We start from the raw sequence: 19,601 nt of genomic DNA on the forward strand, positions 1-19,601 counted from the left end.
TCTTTGTGTTCTTTGTTTGGCTAATATATACTCAGCTGTAATGGCATGCTTTATTATTTTTATTATCGCGGTGATTATTTTGTGGAGCTCGTCTTGCTGAATACACGTTTATGACCCCAACAACCCGCAGTCCATTAGAGAACACACACCCAGTCTCTTAGCATTCCCTTCACAATAATGGGTGCCATCTTGTTAAAGCCTGTAGTGCACACTCCTTCAGTGTGTCCGCATCACCCCTACCCACCCACCTCATCCCCGTTTCGCACCCTTTTATGGGGCATTTGTCCCACAGTAAGCCTCATTCTTTTGGTAAACAAGCACAGGCACAACGGTGGGCTTCCTCTGTGCTTTCTCTCTACTGTTCAAAGGCTCCTGGAGTGCAGCGAGACAAAGGGGAGACTCACTTAATTAGCTGGGCGAGAAGATGCATTGTGGCAATTACCCAGCACAATGAGGGAAAGCGTACGGCCTGTTAATTTGGCGTGGGGCTGGAGAGCAGCTCCTCTGGCCCAGAATAGCCCTTTGTTAGACACAGAGCTCGCGTAATAGATCACATAGACTTCAATTAAGGCTAGCATACTCCCACAGTCTTGCAACAAGATGTGGGTACATTTCGGATATGTGTTAGCCAAAGCTGCTGCTGTAGGTTAAGATTTTTTCCTTTCAAATTTTAGCATTGCAATGAAAACCCTTAAACTCATCTCTCACATTAGCATCAAATGCAACCTATACTAACAGCTTCTATTCCTGTTTTGATTGAAAAATCAAATTTAGACAGTTTAAACAAGCAAATATGGATTTGTTGTCTCAGGTTTGCTTCTGTAGTTTTGCACTGGAGCTACATTAGCCTGAAAGCTTAATGAAAGCTCTCATTGTGCAAACTGCATATTTAATCAACAAATATTTACAGAAAAATAAAACAATGTTCTTAAATAACATTTATTAGACATAGAGTGTGGTTTCTGACAGTGAATGATGTACTGTTATCTGTAAAATTGGACAAAAGTAAGGCTCCAATGTGACAACAACTACCGCCGTTAGCTATGCAGCATATTTTGGTCTATTTTTAAACATAGCATTATGGGGTAGAAACCCAAACTCTGTTTGAAGTTGATTATTTGTATTTCTTTATGTGTGCATTGTCAATAAAAGTTTAGATGCATGGTTTCAATCTGCACATGCTAATTGATGGTGTAAAATCTTTCATTACTTATTAGCCAGGCTACGTTAGCCTCACTACAAATCCATAGAAGCTAATCTCAGACACCAAACTTGACACTTGTCTTGGCTGACTGACTACATTTTGATTGCTTAAATCAGATTTTTCACCAACCTATTGCTGTAAGTTCTTATGGAGTTGCTGCTGTGGGGAACCACGTTTGTCTTTAGCCACCCTCGAAGAAGTAATCCTGACGTCCTTCATGATCTATTTCTGTGGGTTTGAGTGGGAGGACGCTGGTGAGGGTGGGGGGTTGGAGATGGCAGATCGAGGATGCCTCTCTTCCAGTAGGACCCTCAGGCAGTCACTTTGGTGAAGTCAGATAACATTCTGGCGACCCCCACCCCTCACCACCTCCTCTCTTTTTCTGGAGAGTTCTTTAACCTTGATGAGTGAGATGATGGGGTTGGAGAGGACAAGAGTAGTGGGCAGCTTGGTGGAGACAGTACCACAGCTCACACTCTCTCACAGGATCAATATGATTGCAGCGTGTATGTGTTGGGTAGCTGGGCGCTGAGGGAGGTGTAGGGAAGTCCCTCTGGCCCATATAGAGACTTCCACAGTGCTGCCTATGTGAACCTTCCTACAAAAGTTGTCTTAATACTGGTCCACACAGAGTTATGTGCTGCATTTAAAAGTAATACAGCTTAGGTTGAAGCAATACACACACACACACACACACACACACACACACACTCACATTTGTGGGGGGGTTGCTGGAGCCTATCCCAGCGGTCATTGGGTGGAAGGCAGGATACACCCTTGACAGGCCGCCAGACCATCGCAGGGCAGGTTGAAGCAATAGTTTGGTGCAAAATCAGGTTTGCGCAATATTTCCCTGTTACCCTGTTTGGTGTTAGGTTTTACACTGAAGCTAGACGATATCATCATATTAATTTGTGGTTTTGAGACCAAGACCTAATCCCATTTCACCCCTACTACTTCTGTTTTTCATGTTCACATCTAGGGATATGGTGTCCTGATTTTTGTTGAGATAGAGCGAAGTGTTAGGACTATATGGCCTTCCAAATGGCGTTTTTAAGAGGCACACTCCAAAATGAGTGTTCTGTGGAAAAAAAAAAACACCAACAATATGGCTGCGCAAGCGACCAAAGAAACCCACAGTATTTTCTCTGTTAAAAAATTACGATAATCATTTATTTTCGTTTTATGTCATTTCTTTCATTTTATGTCCTTTTCTTCATAACAAGCATATAATATCGTGATTAATCTGATGACTTCTCAGTAGACAGCAAGATAAATTTCCTGTTCCACCTTAAATGGCGCAGCATTTACATTGTGGCGCATCAGACTCAGAACTGCTGCGTCGTTTAAGGCGGAACAGGAAAATTCTAACAAGAAGCTGGGGAATAACTGACTTCAGCTTCATATCACTGAAGTATTAGGGGTGGGCAATATTAAGTAATTATCGTACCCCCCTCTTTGAAGGCATATGATGCCCTAACTGTATGTAAAGCCCAGCAGTGAGGAGCTGAACGTTACCCTCCTCTGCTCTCACTGCAGACTGACAGGGTTGCCTACAGAGCAGCACTAGTAGTCTGTTAATGCAGTAACACTCTTTTTTATTTGAGGTTCCCATTTCGTAGGGAAATATTTCAGCCACTACCTCTGGTAAGGTAGGGCTAAAAATAAGAAATGGGACTGGGCCCAAGACTGAACTAACAATTTATAACACTAATATTGTGTAAACTGCATGCCTAGAACTTTACACGCTTTTCAAAACTCAGGCTTCAGGATGGCTACTACTACTTTTGGCATATTGATTATAGCTGAGTGGCATGCCTTTATGTGTTTTTACAAATAACAGTATGTCATAAAGTAAGCAAATGTATTTGAGGTTGCATAACAACCCGACATGGTTTGAGGCAGATGTGTATTGATTTAGGCATGCAGTTAGCACAGTGCTAATACTTCTACTATCAATATTAGTAGTATAGTCATTTGTAGGTAGTTTGACCAGAGGAGGATGGGTCCCCCCTTGTGAGCCTTGGTTCCTCCCAAGGTTTCTTCCTCAGCTCTGAGGGAGTTTTTCCTTGCCACTCTCCCCCCTGGCTTGCTCACCTGGGGTTTTTACATTCTTGTTAAAACTTTGTCTTTAATGGAATTCTGTGAAGCTGCTTTGTGACAACATCAGTTGTAAAAAGCGGTACAAATAAACTTGACTTGACTAATTGGAGTTCCTGTTTCTTGTTAGCTGCATTAGCCCCATAGCTCCAGTGAACCAAACATGTCCTGAAAAATGTGTAAATTTGATTTTCTGTTTGTTTTAAGATATTTAGTACTAAACAGCAGGTGCTAATACAGTATGTCAGACTTCACTAGGACTGTGGCTTCTCTACATTTGTTGATGCATTTCATTCCCATGTCTTGGAGTTCATGTTTGAGCAGCACTTTTTTCACAGATACACGTTTTTCCTCTGTGTATGACAACGGCATAGACAGAAAGGACGTCACCTTCTTCTGTTTGTTTTTACAATTTCCCCTCACTTTCCCATTATCTCCAAGTTTAGTGTTGTTTATAGTCATTTAGGAAAATTCAAAGCCAGTTAAGATCATTAGGTCACTCCAGAACTTTGTGGGTTTTTTTTGTCCGAATCTTTTTTTAATGTATATCTGTTCAGACCTTTCTCTATCCCTTTCATGTCCATTTAGACCTGTATTCTTTCCCATCCTTTCATCATCACCTCCCTGCTCTAATCCGATGTTAAAACCACTGAAGTCCGTTGCTCTCTTTTACTCTCTCTCTCTCTCTCTCTCTCTCTCTTTCTCTCTCTCTCTCTCTCTTTCTCTCACTTTCTCTCTCTCCATCTATCTGTCTCTCTCTCTATCTCTCTCTTTCTCACTTTCACTCTCTCTCCATCTATCTGTCTCTCTCTCTATCTCTCTCTTTCTCACTTTCACTCTCTCTCCATCTATCTGCCTCTCTGTCTCTCTCTCTCTATTGCTCTTTCCACCTCGCTGTCTCACCTCATCTCCCTCTTTCTCTTTCTCTGTCCCTCCTTTCCTCTCCCTCGTTCCATCTCTCTCTGCTCTCTCTTCACCTGTCTCATTCTTTTTCTGTTTCTTTCTTTTCTCTCTCTCTCTCTCTCTCTCTCTCTCTCTCTCTGTCTCTGTCTCTCTCTTTTACTTTCTCTGTCTCTCTGTCTCTCTTTTTATCTCTCGGTGTCTCTCTTCATCTCCCTCTTCCTCTTCCTCTTTCCCCTTCTGTTGTCTCCCTCATTCCATCTCTCGCTCGTTCTCTTTGGCTCTCTTTCTCTCTTTGTGTCTCACCATCTTTTTCTCTCTTCACCTCTCTCTCTCTCTCTCTCTCTCTCTCTCTCTCTCCCTCCAGCTTTCTCTGTCTCATTCTCTCTCTGCATCACTGTTTCCTTCTCTCTCTCCTTCACTCTCTTTTTACTTTCTCTAACACACACTCTCTCTCTACATCTTGCACATTCCTCTTCAGCTGTGTCTTTCTTTACTTGTTTCTGTGAGAGGGTTTTCCTCCTTCGCTCCTCTGCAGCTCCTGCCTGACTTTAGGTAATTGAGTTGGTGAGAAGTTAACCACCCCCCTCATTGGCAGGGAAGCCTGCGACCCCTCCCATCGCAGGAGGGTCACATTGTTCCGCCGCCTTCTCTTGCCGGTGTAATCCCCTCCACCGGGACAATGGAGCTGCCCACTGGCCACTGAGATACATTAGCCCCCCGACCAGTGAGCTCCTGGACCATCCAGCTCCAGCTAACAGCTAACAGCAGCCCCCACTTCAAAGCTCAGGGCCCCAGCCTGCGTGGCTCGTTTACTTATTCATGCAGGCCTGGTAGAGGGTCCGTTGAGATGAAATGCGGCAGTGAGGAGACAGGCACTGATGTGGAGAGTGGAACAGCTCCCTGGTGGGCTCCGCCGGGGGAGTTAGGAGAGTGGGAGCTGCACTGGCACTCCTGTGATCTCCATCGCGGCGCTGAAGCCGCCGCTGCCGTCTACATCAAACATCTTGTCCCAATAATGTGGCCCGTTAACGGCGATAGCCACAGCTGGGCTTTGCTGCTGCTGCTCTTAGGGGTTTACTACAGATTCTACTATTACAGCTGATAGAGCAACGATTACAGCTGATAGAGAACACACAAGTGTGCTCAGAGTATAGTATGTAGATTCCTCCTGTGTATTTAGAACTAGTGCTGTCTGACCGTAGAGTGTAGGTTTCTCCTTTATATTCAGTACTAGCATTGTGTCACAGTACCTTTTAGGTTTGTACTAGGGGTAGGCGATATTGAAAAAGAAAAAATAGTATATCACAATATCTCCAATCCAATTGAATAGTACAATACTATTTATACTAATCATATTCTGTTTATAATGCATGCAGTTGTTCAGTTTTCTGCTGATGTCCACGATATGCTCAGAAATGCATATTGTATGTCGCGATAACAAACATCATTATGGCAATCATAAAATATGCCTACTTCTACTTAGTACTTAATATTTACTACTAGTACTGTCTCAGTACAGCGCAAATTCTGTATTTACTAGTTCTGTCTTACAGTGCCTTGTAGGTTTGTTATTTGTGTTTAGTACCAGTGCTGTCTCACAGTAGAGTGTAGATTAGTCCTTTATTTAGTACCAGTACTGTCTCACAGTAGAGTGTAGATTAGTCCTTTATTTAGTACCAGTACTGTCTCACAGTAGAGTGTAGATTAGTCCTTTATTTAGTATGAGTAATGTCTCACAGTAGAGTGTAGATTAGTCCTTTATTTAGTACCAGTACTGTCTCATAGTACTACGTAGGTTTGTCCTTTATTTAGTACCAGTACTGTCACACAGTAGAGTGTAGATTAGTCCTTTATTTAGTACCAGTACTGTCTCACAGTAGAGTGTAGATTAGTCCTTTATTTAGTACCAGTACTGTCTCACAGTAGAGTGTAGATTAGTCCTTTATTTAGTACCAGTACTGTCTCACAGTAGAGTGTAGATTAGTCCTTTATTTAGTACCAGTACTGTCTCACAGTAGAGTGTAGATTAGTCCTTTATTTAGTACCAGTACTGTCTCACAGTAGAGTGTAGATTAGTCCTTTATTTAGTATGAGTAATGTCTCACAGTAGAGTGTAGATTAGTCCTTTATTTAGTACCAGTACTGTCTCATAGTACTACGTAGGTTTGTCCTTTATTTAGTACCAGTACTGTAACACAGTAGAGTGTAGATTAGTCCTTTATTTAGTACCAGTAATGTATCACAGTAGAGTGTAGATTAGTCCTTTATTTAGTACCAGTACTGTCTCACAGTAAAGTGTAGATTAGTCCTTTATTTAGTACCAGTACTGTCTCATAGTACTATGTAGGTTTGTCCTTTATTTAGTACCAGTACTGTCTCACAGTAGAGTGTAGATAAGTCATTTATTTAGTACCAGTACTGTCTCACAGTAGAGTGTAGATTAGTCCTTTATTTAGTACCAGTACTGTCTAACAGTAGAGTGTAGATAAGTCCTTTATTTAGTACCAGTACTGTCTCACAGTAGAGTGTAGATTAGTCCTTTATTTAGTACCAGTACTGTCTCACAGTAGAGTGTAGATTAGTCCTTTATTTAGTACCAGTACTGTCTAACAGTAGAGTGTAGATAAGTCCTTTATTTAGTACCAGTACTGTCTCACAGTAGAGTGTAGATTAGTCCTTTATTTAGTACTAGTAATGTCTCACAGTAGAGTGTAGATAAGTCCTTTATTTAGTACCAGTACTGTCTCACAGTAGAGTGTAGATTAGTCCTTTATTTAGTACCAGTACTGTCTCACAGTAGAGTGTAGATTAGTCCTTTATTTAGTACCAGTACTGTCTCACAGTAGAGTGTAGATTAGTCCTTTATTTAGTACTAGTACTGTCTCACAGTAGAGTGTAGATTAGTCCTTTATTTAGTACCAGTACTGTCTCACAGTAGAGTGTAGATTAGTCCTTTATTTAGTACCAGTACTGTCTCACAGTAGAGTGTAGATTAGTCCTTTATTTAGTACCAGTACTGTCTCACAGTAGAGTGTAGATTAGTCCTTTATTTAGTACTAGTACTGTCTCACAGTAGAGTGTAGATTAGTCCTTTATTTAGTACCAGTACTGTCTCACAGTAGAGTGTAGATTAGTCCTTTATTTAGTACCAGTACTGTCTCACAGTAGAGTGTAGATTAGTCCTTTATTTAGTACCAGTACTGTCTCACAGTAGAGTGTAGATTAGTCCTTTATTTAGTACTAGTAATGTCTCACAGTAGAGTGTAGATAAGTCCTTTATTTAGTACCAGTAATGTCTCACAGTAGAGTGTAGATAAGTCATTTATTTAGTACCAGTAATGTCTCACAGTAGAGTGTAGATTAGTCCTTTATTTAGTACCAGTACTGTCTCACAGTAGAGTGTAGATTAGTCCTTTATTTAGTACCAGTAATGTCTCACAGTAGAGTGTAGATTAGTCCTTTATTTAGTACCAGTACTGTCTCACAGTAGAGTGTAGATTAGTCCTTTATTTAGTACCAGTACTGTCTAACAGTAGAGTGTAGATAAGTCCTTTATTTAGTACCAGTACTGTCTAACAGTAGAGTGTAGATAAGTCCTTTATTTAGTACCAGTACTGTCTCACAGTAGAGTGTAGATTAGTCCTTTATTTAGTACCAGTACTGTCTCACAGTAGAGTGTAGATTAGTCCTTTATTTAGTATGAGTAATGTCTCACAGTAGAGTGTAGATTAGTCCTTTATTTAGTACCAGTACTGTCTCATAGTACTACGTAGGTTTGTCCTTTATTTAGTACCAGTACTGTCACACAGTAGAGTGTAGATTAGTCCTTTATTTAGTACCAGTAATGTATCACAGTAGAGTGTAGATTAGTCCTTTATTTAGTACCAGTACTGTCTCACAGTAAAGTGTAGATTAGTCCTTTATTTAGTACCAGTACTGTCTCAGAGAACAGTCTAGGTCAGGGCTGCCCAAAGTGTGGCCCACAGGGTGCTGGAGCTTCACAGATGAAGGCCACTCAGTAGCTGAAGGCTACTCAGTGACACTGAACATATTTTTATATTGTATATAAATTATTATATGAATAATTACATTTATAAAAAAATTGAAGCCCACCCTGTTTATATATTGCTTTGTCTTTTTGGCCCTCAGTCTAACACAGACATTGCACTTTGGTCTACCAACACAAAAATTTTGGGTACCTTTGGTCTTCACAGAGCAGTGTAAGTTTGTTCTTTAAATTTAGCACTGGTTTATGAGAGTTGAAAAAGAAGTCTGACAGTCACTGAGAATAAAAATAATAATAAAGAAAACAGCAATTTACTTCTCTTATTATTATTGTTATTATTATTATTATTATTATTATTATAAACAAAAACATCTGATCGGTGTTGAATTGGGCCAAGGAAGTGTGGTTTTGTGGAGAAATCAGGGGGTGTGGCCTCACTGGGGCTTCGCCTTTGCTGGCTTGCCGTCAGTCAGAGGCAGGAGAGGAGGTCAGGTTGCCATGGGAACAAATACTGAGTGTTAACCAGAAGGGAAATAAACAAAGTGGTGCTCGTAAAAAGCAGGTTGGGCACGATACAGATACCCGCCTACTAGAGCAGTGTGCATGTGTGTGTGTGCTTATTTGTGAAAATGTATCTGTACGTATCCATACATGTGTGTGGCCGATCCATGGTGAGAATCACACAAGCCTTCAGTTGAGTACATTGCATGCAGCCTACATTTGGGGTGAAAAAAAAATCAAATTACTCCACAGAAACGCACACTAGCAGGTTGTGCTATTGTAAAGCTGGCACTGTTGCTTTGACAGCTTCTCTTTGCAAGTGTAAACAATTGCTTGATAAGATGTTATAAGTAAAAGCACACTCTGAGGACCCAGAGTGCCAGCCAGGGCATTTTAGATGCCCTGCTAGTGAAGCCATATTTGAGCCGTATTTAACAGACTGTGTTGCTCTGTGCGACCTTTCAGAAACCTTTTGCCCATGAGTGAAAGCTCAGGTTTTTAACATATTCCATCTTTGTCTAATACTGTATGTGCCCACAGGCTGCAGGGAGGCTTGCCAACGCTGAACGTTAATTATTAGTTCTGCTGTACTGGATAGTTCCTGTGTTTGGTGCACTGCTAATGTTGGACACCCATGCTAACACTCACGAACCCCCCAGTCAGTCCTTCTCCCCTCCCCTTTTTCCTTTTTTATCTATCTTCTCCTGAACTCCATCCTGAGACTCAGAAGGCAGAAGGGATGGGGGAAAGTACATCTCGCGGTAGTTGGACGTCAGCGCCTGATCTTGACCATGAGGCAACTGCAGCAGCTCTCTTTTTCACTCCCCCCCTCTTGTTTTCTCTCTCCTGTTTGCATGCTCTCTGGATTTTTCTCCCCCTTCGGCGTGCAGCCTCATTGTATTGTCTCTTGTGCTTTATAACTATGGCGGGGCATGAAATATACCTAAACAGGCTTCTGGAACACAAGCTCCGCCTCCAAACGCCATCCCAAAATGAACGCCTTAATTTCGGGGTCCCCCTCTTATTTTTTTCCTCCGCTCGTCCCCCTCCCACGTCCACGTCTCTTTAGCTCCTTGCTGGGCTGCTTCAATAACATTTATATCGCAATCGCTTTCTCTCTTTTTCTTTTTTTTTCACTCCCTTCCCAAGTCCAATGCCATGGGGCAAACCGTCATACCCCCTCTCACTCCTCCCTCCACACCACCCCTGCACCCCTCCCTCTGAACTAAGAGAAAGACAAACGCTCTGTTCTCTCTTTCTTTGCCTTTCACCTCTCCATCCATCCTGCCGCTCGGCCACAATGCCGGCGCTTTCTCCCGCGGCCGGCCGAGCGCAGCCCCCTGAACTAACAGCATCGCCGAAGCTGTCTCAATGCCACCGAGCCCCATTGTGTGCAGCCAGAGGGGAGTTAACACCCATGTCTGAGCCCAATGAATAGTATTATTGTGTCTGAGACACACAGCTCGCCCCCAGTTCCACCCCGCTCCCCCACTTGACCACCCTTCTATCCCAGCTACGGTGCCCCCCTGCCCCATTTTCCCAGCTCCCATATCTTCTCCAGCTCACTGTGCCAACTGTGTCTTAACAAACTGCTCCTACTGCTTTATCTCTTCATTTTATGTCAGATAAATATACTGTTTTTTAATTTGTTTGATGCTAAATATTGAAAAAAATTTGAAGAACTGTGTACACACCAGTGGGGGTGGGTTGGTGGGGGTGGGGGGGGTGCTAGTTTGCATGAAGGATTTTTTTTTTCAGTTTATGGACACAATAGGGCTGAGAGTCCATAAAGGAATATTCTTCTCACTCATTTGCATGATAGCAGACCTCTGAAATCATTTGAATAATTTCTGACACGATAAAGGCCTGAAAGAAATGTATTGCTAGTTTAAAATTGCATCATGGTTTTTATCTATTTTTTATGTTGTTTTCTATTTTTAACATGCAAGATTTTTTGCCAAGAAAAATGTAGTGATGCATCAGTGATGCAACTGGCTGATTTACATTTGATGTGAGTTGATTTGGTTTCTTAGTAAGGGACATTACAAAATTGTAATTTTGCAAAAGTGCAGTTTTATAAATGTCCAAAACAATGCAATTTGTAAATCTTAAAAAAATAATTTTGCTATATGACTAGCCCTTCAATAACAATGCTTTCATGCACACCAGTGGTTCATTGTTAGTCTAACTAAGGCTAGTCCACTAGTCCAACTGCACTGTGACCATGTAAACAGCACAGTTTCGTTGGGATGGTTATCCTAACTTTAGCCGAAGATTAGCCTTTTGAGATTTATTGAGATTTTACACTCGCTTAGCTTACTTCACTGGCTTTTACTAATATGAGTGACAAAAGGTAAAAGGCTCAGCGTTTTGCAAGGGAAGAGATTAAACATTTAGTCAGAAATAGACATAATTAGATATTTAAACTGTAGGGGGGAAAAGGAGCACAGATGTTTTTGAATGGTGGGAACCACATATGTGGATAAACTGAAATACATCTCGAAGGCGGCATTTCATGTTGTCAAGTCAGACTGTGCTGGCATGCATGTAAATGGGGCTATAAATGGGCTAGTCTTTCATACAGCTCTTGTAAATGTCTTGGTTCAGTCTAGTTTGTTAGACTAAGAACTTTGTTGGGCTTTTATGTGCATGTAAGTAGTTACTGGTACATTAGCCTGTCTATTTATGAACACTGCTACTACACCTTAACAGAATACTGTATCGAATATATACTCAATACTGGACAATACCCTGGGTTCAGATATTGGAACTGATGTCGCATTTAATGGTTTTGATACAGTAACGAAAGCTTTGAACACATTAAATTAGGCCTGTCACAATTATTACATAATCTCCAGTTATTTGGGGTGATTGCAGTTATTTTAACTGTCTTCAAACTGAATGTGAGTTGGATGTGTTTTCAACAGGTGGGTAAATTGCAAAAACACATTTATTGAGACTGGTCAAGGGACTTGCTAAAAAATCACCTGTAACACCTATAGAGGGCAGTGGTTAGTATAGTTTGTTTATTTGAACTTCAGCTGTTTCCGTCATCAGCTGGGAGCTGTTAGGAGCCAATTACGCCACATTAGGCTTGTACTTTAATAGTTGAATAAAGTGAACAAAAAAAAAGACAAAAAAAAACCTTGTAACCATTTTTGTAATTTTTCTGACATTCTGAAAATGCCTGTTGCTCTTTACATTGTGTGTAAATTTCATGATGGTGGATCAAAAGAAACGACTCAAAATGAACTGGAAAAATGTCTGGTTCCATTGACTTACATTAAAAGTAAAGTAAGTTTTTTCCTTCTTCTGTAAAGTTACCATTTTGCAGATACAAGGTTTTGTTCCAATACCGATATATATCACTACACTAGAGGTGAACAATTTGTAGTAGTTTTCATGAGACACAATATGTCATGATATTTATTTTTCTTGAATCTGACAAGTTGTAACAAACAAAATAGTGCCACATTTAAAATATATTATAAAATCTATCCAATATCTGATATAAATCCAGTGATTTATGTTTAACATTTCATTTTCTGTGCCATGTTAAATCCAGTTAAACAAGACTAATGATGTTCTTTTTTTACTTAATTTATCATGATAATGATAGATATTGTCATATTGCCCAGGTCTGTGTATACCCCTAGTTTCAGGAGAAAGTGTTGAATCAGTGCATCTCTAGTAAAAAGTCAGTTCTTACTGCAAGCAGAGAAACATCAGGTATAGTGGCTCAGCTGTAAGTGCACTCGGCAGGCGCTTTCTTTCAGCCTGGCGTGCTTAACTGGAAAAAAAATATCTGGCTTCAGCCTTTTTTAAATCTGGGGGTTAGGAAGTTCACCTCACAGAGTGTGAGCAGATGCCAAAACATTCACCTTGCACATCTCTCTGATCAAAGTCGCGGATTGACACTTGGAATGGGCCAGATGGTGAAAGTTAAGCTGAACTTGTTTGTTTTTTTTTCTCCCACCACCCCCCATCCATCCACGTTGTTATTTGTTGGCAGGAGGAGCGGAGGACGAGGGAACGATGATGATAGCGGATGGAGTAGGAGTTGGAGGATGGAGAATGGAGTGAACTCAGGAGCAGGTGAACACAGCTGTGGACCGCCATGGGCTCTCTCTCTTCTTTTTTTCCCCTTGGCTTCTCTGTCTCGGAGGTTCTGAGGAGACGGCAGGGGCCAGCCAGCGAGCGCTGGAGTGGGCAGGCAGAGGCGGGCTGCTGCACCCGCCGGCTAGCGGCTCGGCGGCACCGAAGAGGGAGGGAAATCGATGCGGAGGAAAGAGGCTGCCAGGGGTCGCCCAACGCAGCCTCCGGCCATGGCACCGTGGGATTCCAAAACGCTCGCCTATCCCTCGCCCTACCCGCTCCCAGTCAACTCACATCAGCCTGAGAGAGAGAGAGGGCCAGAAGCACCAGCGATGCTCCATGTGAAAGAGCAAGAGAGAGTGTGCGCGTATGTATATGTGTGTGGTTCCGCCGGAGGGACTTTCCAGCCCCAGCACCACTTGATAAAACTTTGTCTGTGAGGAGAACGAGTAGAAAAAGAGTGTCAAAGGTCCTTCCCCCCACCCCCCACACCCTCCTCAATTCCTTTTTTCCGTAAGTGCACATTCCCTGTGACTGTTTGAATGAACGCTTGACGGAGGATCCCTCTCACTGTGAATTGAGGAGGCCTTCTTTTTTTTTTACAGACCCTCCTCCAAGCATGTACAAAGTGCTCTACATCAGATGAGCTGGCAAGAGAGGACAACTTGAACTTTTCTCTTTTTTCCCTTTTTTGAGGACATTTTTTTCACCTTTTCAGTTGTAGATTAAATTAGATGATTTTTTTAAATACTCAGTACCTTTTGAGAGCTTCTGAAAAAGGCTTTGGTTTTGATCCACATCAAGAGGTTTTGCACTGCCCTCATGTACTTACTGCAAAATTGCTGCTCCCTGGACCCCTGCAGTACTAGTTCTGATAAGATCAGGTTGAAAGGGAAGGCAGAGCGGACCAAGCTTCAAAATGTGATGAATTTTCTGATATTGGTCCTTAGCCTTATGCTAATACAGTGTCCATTTGGCATAAGGGATGCTCCGTTTCTTCCCTCCAGAACTTAGTGGAATGAACTGAGGGGCTCATTATGCTGAGAGTAATACATGTCCTTGTGGATGCTTTGAGGAGTGACGCTTGCCAGGAGAGGAGTCCTAAACCTTCTCAACCTTCTCAACCAACTGGATCCAAAATGGTGAGCACCGAATTTGTGTCTGCCTATGCGAGGCTTTACTCTCCTCTCATTAGACGTCAGGAGTACATGATGAGAATCGGCCAGGATCGGAATGGGCCGATGTTCACTCCTACCATGCAGTTGGAAATATTATATGCATGTTTAAATTTAGCTGATTTTTGTAGCGGTTTTATGGTGTAAATGTCAAAATGCAGAATTTTAAGGCTTAGTCTTATTTGTTTTTCATATTAATGCGTTCATTTAGCCCACATATTGCAAGCATGAGGTGCAAATAAGCAGTGTTGTTGTCCTTTTTTACTGTTGATTGTTGGTTTAAAAAAATGGCTGTGAAATTCTTCAGATTCTCCTCTTTGACTCCTCATTTATGCCAGTTTTATGAGCATGTGCTGCACCGAGTGATGGGTGAAAGCGCTTCTCATATGTGTGCTCAGTTAATGTGCCGCAACCTTATTTGCATATCTGATTGCTTTCTCTGAAAAAAAAAATCCTGCATATGCCAACGACGAGCAGCTCTGGCAGAACGCTGGATCTCTTGGGCTTTCCCGCTCAACAAAACGGAGAAACAGAAACACTAGACCTTCTTGTTTAACATCGGGCTTTGTCACGTTATGGTGCGCTAATTTGTAGCCTAGCCATAGTCAGCACATTACGTAGAGTGCTGTTAGTGTATGTGGTACCCACCCTACAGCAGATTTGGCGCCAGACCGCCAGTATAGCATTCACACACATGCCACGCTGGGCAGCGCCACCGACAAAATGGCCGCTGCTGTCAGCCAGCTGTCTCCTCACCCAAGATGGCGCCGCCATTCAGCCAGCCATCTGCTTAATCAGCACCCGCATGCAAATCGCTCATAATTGCATTTGCATGTTGATATTTCCCCCAACTGTTACTGCAGGGCCAGCCGTGGAAAAAAGACGTAATTTACTGCGCTCCACTTCGCGAGGTGCTTTATAACACTTTGGAGCTCTTACCTGCCACTCAGGTCTTTTGTAGCACTTTACAATTTATTCCTTTTTATGTCAAGCGGTGTTAGCAGCTAGCGCTTAAAGTGAAAGAAATGTGGCTTTTTCCAGTCACAAAGCGTCCGATGGCTGTGCCATCTGTGACATCTGCGACGGGCTAGTCAAGCTAGCCTGGGCTACGCAAATCCCTCAGTCGGGCCCAGTTCCAGCCAGACCCACATAATGACCTCATTAGCATGCACAACACTCACCGCCATAGGCCTGGGTGTGCTGCTGCGTCGTGGGACCTACCATTGCGCGCCCTTCACACAAACACTCACTGGGCAACATTGTGTTCCTTCGCACAATACAGCACTTTGCACTTGTGTTACTGTGCTCCAGTCCAGAGGATCAAGGCTCTGTAGAGCAGCCTATGCAGATGACAGCTTTTCCTAATTCAGTTTATGGTGGGATTTATTAGAATGTCTTTAATTAAATGTAACGGTTTACTCTGATGTTACCGTAATGGTTACGGAAAACATCGACAAGGAGTTTCACTGATACACTTACGGAAGGATGTGTTCTGAGTGAGATTCAGTAGCTGATGGATCTGGGCCATAATGCTGCATTAGCTGCTTATTGAAAACACATTCAAACGACTGCAGATTGTTCTCCCAGGACAGCTAAACCGAAAAGGCTTTATTTATAGACTACATTTCCTCAGGTTAAGCTCTCTTCAGTGGGTAAATGCATGCAAGTGCCATTTGAATTTTCAGTGAATGCCTGTTCCATGAAAAGTGGGTAGGATTACGTTTGTCACAGTTAGATAACATTTTTATTTATCATAGGATGACATTGGTTCCCAAAAATATCTGTTCATCATGGAGAGATGATCCTTCTTTTGATGTATTGTTTATCATTTAGCTGTGACTCATGCATCAAACATTTGCCTCATTTATTGGTAATGTTATTTTCAGCTTAATATAATCTGCCAAAATAAGCAGATTTTTGAGCTGCATCGTGATTGCATGATTACCATATAACTGATAATCTTATGGGGATTGTAGCTACATTAAACTTAAAAGCTATGAAGTCTTACAAATACATATGTAGGTCAAAGATATTCTGAGAATATTCTTTATCTAAATATTCTTTGAAAATATTCAAAAATATTATGAGATTACTGAAAGATGTAAAATATATCCTGATGTATTTTTATTGGGGATGCAGTTGTTAGATTTTAATCATAATTCAAAACAATATTTCATGATACACTAATTTTACGCCAGAAGAGTAGAGCCTTCAGGTAAAATGTATATGTATCAGCATCAGCTGATATGTGTGTGAAAATATCAGATATCGGCTCAGAATTTATTTATCGGTGCAGCCCTAATTTTTAGCCAAGTTCACATGAAATCTGATTTTATGCAACTGAATTGTCTAAGAAATAATCATTGTCTAAGTTGTCCTTGCTTTTATGGCAAAGTTTATTGTTAAAGCTAATATTTCAACATAGAAAACTAAGCAAGGCCACCTCACATGGGTCATGCTGACATAAAATGTGCTTGAATTTCATTTTAAATTTGTTCTTAAGAAAAGTTCTCAAGATTTTCGTATGACTGTGTTGTAAAAACACCATGTTCACAAATTTCACCATTTGAGTGTCTTGTGATAAATGTATGTAAAAACTGTAAAAACACTGTAAACAGAAAATTGAGGTTTTAAAGGCTTCTTTAAAATATTTGAACAAATAATGAGTTGAAAGGCCATAAAACACAGACTCTTGGTCCGTTAACTTACAATTTAAAATTAAATGAACTCAAAATAGAAACTTTCAGGTTAAAGAAACAGCATTTTTTTTTACAGTGTACTCATTTTCACATCAAATTCACTTTTTTAAATCAGTGTTTAAACATGTATTTTCACAGTCAATTTTAAGGTCAAACCTGTGCATACAAATGTTCTAGACACATTCTAGACCCCTGGGCTTTACTCTCAGCATTATTACAAGATTTTCGTAAACCTGTCCAGATTATATGATTTGACTTTTTCTGACAGTGTGATAGAAAATCAGTCATATGTTATAATAATGTTCATAATTTTCAGTTTTCTGCTTCTCTCAGACGAGAATAGGACTTTACTGGCTAAGAAACAGTCTCTCTCCGTCACTTGTTCTGTTGTTGCCCAGAGCTGTAGGCTTTGGGGGTTTAAAATAGGACGTGGTGGGGGTTTATATTTTGGGGTTTGGGGTTCGGGGGGTGTCTCTGTCTGTCGGGACTCTGTCTGACCATCTCTGAAGCAGAGAGCTTGTGTGGAATGGTACGTCTGGGTCAGTCGGTCTGCTCTCAGCCTTCATTTGCATATTTACAACAGCTGGGGAGCCCATATGTTTTAGTTGAGGCCAGACAACATTATATATAGCCTCACACGCCAGCTACCACACCCCATGGCTCCCATCCCTGAACACACAGTTCTCCCACACATTTACCACAAATCACTAGCCATTCTTTTTTGAAAACACCCCCCCCCCCCAACACACACACACCTTTAAATAAAAAAGGAAAACAGAGAGCCTTTATGCTAATCATGCTTGTAGCCATGTGTGCAAGTACGCTAGCACAATTATGCATAATTCAACACAAAGCCAGGCAGGAGGCTGACTACTGTAAATCCTGTTAGCAGCCCAGAGAGGGGGGAGAGACTTGGGGAGGGGATGGGGGATGCTGTCAAGGCGACTGAGTCCGTCACTGGGTGCTTGAAATGAAAACCGCCCACACCTTTAGCAAGATTCAAATGGATCCTTACCACTCTTGGTCCACAGGTACGCAGCAGACCTGCAGTCACCTTTCCCTTGGATGACGAAGGGGTTGGGGATACATGTAGAATCTTTTTAAACACAATATTTTTAGTGCTGGATGAAATATCGGGTAGACTAGAACATCGGCATATCAGTATCACACACTAGCCCTGGGCTGATAAATGATATTATGAAATATTGTGATCATTTAAATAAATGCCAATATTATGCAAATGATCTTTATTTCATTCTCTTTCACATGCCAGTGATTTATTATTCATTTTTATTATTGCTTTACGTTTATTTTAATGTCCTTTTGTGAAATCACTCTGATTTATGGCTTGTTTAACGATATTTTGCGAAAAAAAGAAAACCACCATCTAATTAACACACATACTTTGAACTCCTCTCGCATAGATTATAATATACATTTTCTGTCTACAAAGGAATTCTGGGGAATATGCAGATCAAGCATAGAAACAAGAGTGAAGTGGACATGCTTGTCCAGAAGAAGAGCACCAGCGACAGTTCAGAACAACAACAAAACAAACAAATGTGGAGAACCACACGTTCTTAACTGTGTTGCATGCTGATCCAGGTGATAATCTTAGGTTAGTTGTATTAACATTAGGCAGAATGTGTGCTATTGGGTAAGACTCCGCAATGTAGTACTTTGTAGCTGAATTTGGATCATGATGAAATTGTTTATGATTTTACAGATGATGATCTACATTATTGTCTAAGCTGATCTCACACAGTAGTGATGGATAAAAAAAAGCTTAGTTCACTGCAGTGTATTTATTAGGTGCCCCAGTTTGCTTGGAAAATATATAAATACATAAAACCTGAATAAGTAGTTATTTTTCTTGCTTGCAGTCTAGATTGTGTCTGGTTAATGTGTAAGTAACACTGTGTACGGCTCCCTTTAGTAAACTAACAGTCCAATCCAAGTAAGCTGTGTGAGGTTTGTGAGACAATGTCAGTATAATAATAAACTGCTGAGGTGAACTGAAGATAGCAGTGGATTTTCCATATTTCCATACCGTGACAGATTTCTGATTGATTTCTCCACTCAATGGTGCACGATGACATGGGACATTTTAGAAGTGAGCAAAAATCAAGACATTTTATTGGTAGACAACAGAAAAACAAGAATTTTGTCTTTTAAGTTATATGATGTGGTGAGTTGTGCTTAATATGACCAGGGACTTGAACTAACAAGGTTAAAAAAGGACAGTTTTGATTTTAGGTTGACTGTAACTTTTTATGAGTATTATCTAAAACTGCAATATCATGATGCATGATACATTATAATATAGTGCTATCCAGAAGTGTGAATCTGCTGTTTTGATCTGTTATTTCAGTTCAACTGAACTACTTACTAATTATTGTATAAGTTAGTTAAGTCAGTCTGCATTGTAGAGACATGGTTTCAGTTGCGATGTATCTGCCTTTGGTATAATCTGAGGCATGTTTGCAGTGTTCCAGCGCGAGTGGGTTCCTTAGCTTTGAGTGGCCACTGCTTTTATATGCTTCGATATTGATTGAATATAGCTCCCCCACAGAAGTAATAGTTGCTGAAAGCATTTATAGCCGTTGCTCAATTCAACTAGGCTTTCACTGCATTCGCCTTTCTCTCTGTTTGTACACTTGATATGACAAGTTAGTTGATAAGCCGTGTTCTAGGTGTCTGACACAGATCTGTATGATTAAAACGTGTCAGTGCTGTGGATGGAGAAGTTGATATGAATTGCTCATTTCCAAAAGAGATGATTGACAGGTTTGTCAGATGGTATTTGACATGAAAAAGTGAGTGTGTGCAAGTTACATTACAGCTAAATAGGTATAACGTATAGCCATGATGTACTGTGTAATATATGGAAACACATATATTAAGGATGAACAGCAGTG

General features: G+C 41.1%; 1 long non-coding RNA gene across 1 annotated transcript in view; it reads left to right on the forward strand.

Annotated features, from left to right (window-relative positions):
• LOC108429548 overlaps positions 1-19,601 on the forward strand; it is a 50,445-nt gene that overhangs the window by 17,826 nt on the left and 13,018 nt on the right. Inside the window, exon 3 of the long non-coding RNA XR_001858015.2 lies at positions 12,727-13,951. This is a non-coding gene — a long non-coding RNA (uncharacterized LOC108429548). The remainder of the gene's footprint in view (positions 1-12,726; positions 13,952-19,601) is intronic.

This window comes from Pygocentrus nattereri, chromosome 15 (genome assembly GCF_015220715.1).
Source record: "Pygocentrus nattereri isolate fPygNat1 chromosome 15, fPygNat1.pri, whole genome shotgun sequence".
NCBI lineage: Eukaryota > Metazoa > Chordata > Actinopteri > Characiformes > Serrasalmidae > Pygocentrus > Pygocentrus nattereri.